The sequence below is a fragment of the Megalobrama amblycephala genome, linkage group LG23, assembly GCF_018812025.1.
Source record: "Megalobrama amblycephala isolate DHTTF-2021 linkage group LG23, ASM1881202v1, whole genome shotgun sequence".
Classification (NCBI taxonomy): Eukaryota; Metazoa; Chordata; class Actinopteri; order Cypriniformes; family Xenocyprididae; genus Megalobrama; species Megalobrama amblycephala.
In genome coordinates this window covers 17,779,521-17,786,032 of record NC_063066.1, presented here as the reverse complement: position 1 = coordinate 17,786,032, position 6,512 = coordinate 17,779,521, and the positions used below count along the sequence as shown (strand labels likewise).

General features: G+C 35.7%; 1 long non-coding RNA gene across 1 annotated transcript; it reads left to right on the top strand.

The window, feature by feature from the left end:
* Window positions 1-4,380: 4,380 nt before the first annotated feature.
* LOC125258658 lies at window positions 4,381-6,283 on the top strand. The gene is made up of 3 exons (XR_007182661.1): window positions 4,381-4,534; window positions 5,387-5,542; window positions 5,696-6,283. It is a non-coding gene; the product is annotated as an uncharacterized LOC125258658 (long non-coding RNA).
* The last annotated feature ends 229 nt before the right edge of the window (window positions 6,284-6,512 follow it).

Sequence of the window (6,512 nt, the reverse complement as noted above, 5' to 3'; positions counted from 1 at the left end):
TCCGAATCCAATGTTAGCTTCACTTCCTCTCTCATGAGATACCTTCCTCAGATCGATTTTTGAAGGAAGCATAGATGTATCCTTAGCTGCCTTTGATATCCCACAATCCTGTGCTTTCCATTCTGTGACAGTTGAGCTAGAAAAATAAAGACCATTTTGACCAACATATTTCAATTTTGATATCATTTCTATCGAGAAATTACTACTGTAGTAATTAAATATTTGTTTAGTTCTCCCCAAAGCTCGCGCTATATTGCTGTAGATCATTAAACTGTTACACTGCCTCAGAAGTCTGTCCGAAATCAATTTCGTGAGGTACCTTCATGCACAAATGCTGCCGTACAAGTCATTCTCTTATAAGATAGCGAGGCAGCAAGACAGCTACCTAGGTTTTCGGACGCAGCCAATAATTCCGCATATAACTGCAATTTCAGGTTTCAAACAGAGATGGCGACAAAGAGGCAAATATTACAGACTGCAGCTTTAAAGCACATGTTCAGTAGGGTCTCATATTCAGTCCTTTATTTCAATCAATTAAAGTCATATATTACAGTGCTGACTGTGGGGAATTTATTCAAAAGACCATCCCAGCTTGTGTGTGAGAGAGAGGCATGTGACTGAATGATAGCCATCATCACAGTTAGGAATAATAGGACCTTTATGTAAAACCCATAGCAACCTAGAAACAACAGCAAGGTTAGGCTGTAATGTGTAATATTCTTTAGTGACTTTATAAGGAGCCCTATAGTTCTCAAACCAGGATCACACACCCATTTTTACACATGGTTTTATGATTTCTCATTAAATCATAAAAAACAGCTTTTTAAACTTAGGTGTGTCTGGAGTTTAAAGGATTTATATCATGACAGGTGGAGCAAGTTCAGGAATCGATCATGTCCAAGTTGTTGGTTCGGGTTAACATTACTCAATATAACGGTCTAGATGAAGATGGCTACAATGTAACCCTTTTGCATTATTTTGGCATCTGCTGCTATATTGATGTGGAAGTTTCTGTGGTGGACAAGGCAGGAAACTTAAATCTACACTGCTCTAAGATAGATGTGCAATTTACGTACACTCACTTTATTTTTGTACACATGTCATTTAAATAATATTTAACTGTCAAACTAAAGTCAAACTTGTGGAAGTAGCATGTATTTCTATTAATTCCAAATTGTAATATATTTCATAAAGTGCTAAACAACCACAACTATATTTTACGTTATATAGAGCAGGCCTAGGTCTGGTTGCAGCAAAGCTCTTAACTTAAGAAAATAAGAATTCAGTTATCATTCCAAGTCTGATATTGAGATATTTGTGCAAACATAGTCTGAATGATGTTAAGATAAATGACTGTCCTTGTAGATTAGACAATGATGGCACCTAGGATTAAAATACTGCATACAACTTTTCGTGTTTTCGTTTCATGATTTGATGTGTTATAGCGCCTCCAAGTGGCCAAGCCTGGCTAAGTTTTTCCACGTAAATGTTATTTCACGAATAAAAATTATTTTAATGAATTAACAATAAAAATTAGTCAATAGATTCATGCTATTGAATACATAGTTACTTAACAGATGATAAAATGTTATATTGCTTCATAGGGCCAGCTTATTCTTAATATTTTATTGTGAGAGAGGCATTTAGGCTATTTATCTTCCAGTTCAGCATATCCTTGTCTTTTTTCCTTCACCCTAGGAGACATTTTCTGCTTAGATGCATGTTGAAGTGTAATGAGATATTGGAAGTCAGAGATATTTGTCCAAAATGACTGAATGATAGCCATCACAGTTAGGAAAAACAGTACAGTAAAACCCAGCAACCTAAAAACAACAGCATGGTTGGGTTGTAAAGTGTTATGACTTGATTATGTGTGTGTGTAGCCTATAGGTTACAACAAAGCCCTTAACCTAGAAAAACGTTTGTTTCAGATTAAGAGTTTAATTCTGTCATTTTAAGAGTGATGTTGAGATATTTGTCCAAACATAAATTAATAATGTTTTTCAAGATGACTGTCTTCGTAGACAATCATGGCACTTTGGAGACACTTTCAAATCAAATCAATCAATTTTATTGTGTCATAGCGCCACGAATTAGCCAAGCCCTGCTATTTTTTTCTGTGTCCTCACATTGATTGACGAGTTTCACATAAATAAAGTAAATTCAAGAACAAAATGAAATTTGCTAATAAATGAAAAACATAAATGAAGCAGTTTGGCTTTAAAATAATGGGATCTTACTGTGCACAAAACTCAGGTGGACCAGGTCGTGCTATAATTTTATGCTTCATCCTCGACCACCCAGTCTCGACGGAAATTCTAATACTAAAAAAATTCAACCACTCTTAATCAGCCACATTTTCCACATACATCAAAAAAATAATGGATAATAGTTATCTATCTGGTAAGTGATTTCATTACCTGCATAATCATATAAACAAAAACTTTCAAAGAACCAGTTTGATTGACCAGTTAAAATTTAATTATGAATCAAGTTTTCAAAAAATAATAATAATAAAAGCAACTTAAGTTATTTTGAAATATCAGAATCGAGTCATACATATTTCATTTAGCAACTTTGACCTGATCCCAAAAGGTTGTTAATGATTTATGCATTTATCTGGTCCTAGCACGGTTTATCTAAGCAAGTGCATGGTCACTTAGTTTATTTAAAGATTTTTTTGTGATAAGGATTAGGACAATGTTTGACCTATATGTTGATTTACAAAAAAATGTAGGTCCTAATGCATTACTTACTTTGATGTTTAAGATACACTAGCTATGTAACTTTTGGCCCTCTAGCGGTTAAAAACCAAACTGCATGCATTTTGTGGAAAACATTGTTTTGGTTGTGCTGCTCTGCATGACTGTGTAAGAAAAATGATGAGGACGTTGAAAATCTTGATGAAGAAGTTTATTGCAGTGTAGCAGTGACAAAGTACACGTAGCACCTTGGGTTCATCGGAGTCAGAATGAACCCAGAACTTCCAAATCTCAAGCCTTTTATCCTGTTTACAGTTTACCACTCTTCATGTAAATGTAGTTTCTCATGTTTTACCAGCTGTGGTCTGTATGTTAATAAGTTGTGACACCTCATTGTCTGGAAGTGACAAAACCCACACAGGCGAGATGATGATGACACATTATTTAATTTTTTTTTTTTTTACAAAAAAATTACATAGTGTACCTTTTAATTATTTCTTTAAAGGTGCCCTAGATTCAAAAATTGAATTTACCTTGGCATAGTTAAATAACAAGAGTTCAGTACATGGAAAAGACATACAGTGAGTCTCAAACCCCATTGTTTCCTCCTTCTTATATAAATCTCATTTGTTTAAACGACCTCCGAAGAACAGGCGAATCTCAACATAACACCGACTGTTACGTAACAGTCGGGGTGTATGCCCCAATATTTGCATAATGCCAGCCCATGTTCCCAACATTATAAAAGGCATTAGACAAAGGCAGCCAGTTAACGTCTGGAGCTGCACACAGCCGAATCATCAGACTAGGTAAGCAAGCAAGAACAATAACAAAAAATGGCAGATGGAGTAATAATAACTGACATAATCCATGATAGCATGATATTTTTACTGATATTTGTAAATTGTCTTTCTAAATGTTTCGTTAGCATGTTGCTAATGTACTGTTAAATGAGGTTAAAGTTACCATCGTTTCTTACTGTATTCACGGAGACAAGAGCCGTCGCTATTTTCATTTTTTAAACACTTGCAGTCTGTATAATGCATAAACACAACTTCATTCTTTATAAATCTCTCCAACAGTGTAGCAATAGCCGTTAGCCACGGAGGACAGCCTCAAATTCACTCAGAATAAAACGTTAACATCCAAATAAATTCTTTACTCACATAATTCGAAGCATGCATACAGCATGCATGACGAACATCTTGTAAAGATCCATTTGAGGGTTATATTAGCTGTGTGAACTTTGTAAATGCGCTGTAATATAGTCGACAGCTCATGTGGCAGGGAGCACGCGATTTAAGGGGGCGGCGCCGAGTGTAAATCAGTGCATTGTTAATGATGCCCCAAAATAGGCAGTTAAAAAAATTTATTTAAAAAAATCTGTGGGGTATTTTGAGCTGAAACTTCACAGACACATTCAGGAGACACCTTAGACTTATATTACATCTTGTGAAAAAGCATTCTTGGGCACCTTTAATATTTATTTCTAGGAGCAACTCATTTACTTAGCAGTATCCACCAACTCTAATAATAGGCTTAGGCTACCATGCAGTCTGAGAGGCATTAAATGACAAAAACACCAGAGAAAGTGTTATTTGTTGGAATGAACACAGAATCTGAAAGGGTTAAACATTGACAACAAGTTTAGTATTGATCTGAAGTTTCTGTGTTGTGCAAGTTATGTTCCACTGACCAGATATAATACTGTACATTTGTGTGAGAGTGCTTGAGTGTGTCCGAACAAGACTGAAACATCTCAACAAAATCATTCAGAAAGGACTTGGATCTGCTACCTGAGATTTCACTGCTAGGTTTCATTATTTATAACAGTAAGTAAAAAATAACAGCCAGGTGCTCTTTGTTGATTGCATTAAGTATTTATTTAATTACTACAATGCAACTGGATGGCATGTAAATATTAATGAACATATTATAGGCCCACTGATGTCTTTTTAAGAGATTACTGGAATAGTGTGCAATAATGTTTTTTGTATTTGATAACCTGACTAAGATTAAGGCCTAAAGTGATGAATTAAATAGAAATATGTTATTGCAGACGAACGTAATTTACCTTACACCCTATTCCTAATATGGTGAAGCTGGAAATAGTATTCGAGTAAATACGCAATACAGACTACGTAATTCAGAATGTCAATCTAGCTTATGCCTAATATCAATCTGCAGTGTGCATTAAGTGTCTAGCCGCAGAGCAAACACAGAGTAGCACTATAACAACTTTCAAGACACAAATATATCTAATATGATAAAACAGCACTGCTTTACCCCACATACACATGACCAGAAGAAGCAGAAGCAGCGACTGCGGCATAATAAAAGTCCGCTGCTCTCTAGACGTGCGTCGCGCTCGTCTCTCATTAGCAATCGCAGCACTCCGCCTTGCTCTGCTTCATGCTACAGTAACGTTAATAATCTCATCCATGAACATGATTTCGAGTACTGTCCCAATTCTTTTCCACCAGCTGTAGACGTGAAGACAACACTTACAATGATTCTGCGAAATCAAGGCGTCATCAAGCTATGCCTTTGTTTTGAATAAGCGACCTCTAGCGGCGAAAATGTACATATTGTTCCTTTAAAATACAAAATCAAAGGGACCGTTCAGCGTACCTGAGGAAGATGACACCTTCTTTCTGCTCTCTCTTCTCTCTTGCACACCACAGTTGTTCAGAATGGTTCAGATTCCAAAGACACTGGTCTTTCTCTGCATGCTGATTGGATGGTCACAGGCTTTTCCGCACAGTGATATCATCAATGAAAATGAAGCAAATAAAGATGCAGACAGGGTAAAGGGAGAAATACAAGATGCTATACTGAATGTAAGTACAACATCTGTTTGTTGTAGGTGTATTGTAAACTTCTGCAAATATATAGTTTTTCTAGTCCATTTTCCTGCTAATTGATTATACTGCTCCATGTTAGCAGTTACTATGGTATATAACTGAAAGATATAACATTTAATTTCTGTTTAGGTCACTGATTTTACTCCACCAGTGTGCAGTGTGGTAAATGAGACTTCAGACTGTCTTTTATCATGTGGAAATACAATTATGGAAGTGACTTATATGATGACAGACGGAGCTGGTTCAGGAATCAGTTACACCAGTCTTTATTCTGTTTTAGCTGGGGCTTATAGCAACTTTACTCAATATGATGGTCTAGATGAAGATGGCTACAAAGCTGTCTTTTTGCATTATTCTGGCATCTGCTGTCTTGAAGATGTGAATGTTTCTGTGGTGGACAAAGCAGGAAACACAGGAAAGTGTCCTGTTGTTGTAAAACGTGTCAATCCAGAGACTTTAATTCTCCCGTAGCTCCAACACAACAATCTCAAAGGTCAATACTGATGATAATTATAAGATGTACATGAAAAATGTACGTTCAATAATTTAGTACAGTAAAAGTACTTGATGTCAATATTAAGTCAATGCTTGAGTAATGGTATAATACATGAAAATGTGATTGCTTGCCAATATTTTGTAATTTATAGCAGACATGTATCTTCATTGTTTGTAACTGAATGAACTGATTGTTTAAAGTACTAAACTGAAAGAAGATCATACTGTTGTGTTTTGGTGGTTAAACCAAATGTTCTCATTATATATCCCAATGATCTTGTGTTTTGAAACAATGATTATGTAGAATGAAAATAAGTACAACTAGAATGAAAGCCTGAGATCAGATTTTGAAAGAACAAACACTAGCTGTGTTACAAGCGTGATCAGTTTTGGAGTTTTGAAAATGTACACCTTGTGAAAATAGTACCAAAGCGAAAAAACAACAACAACA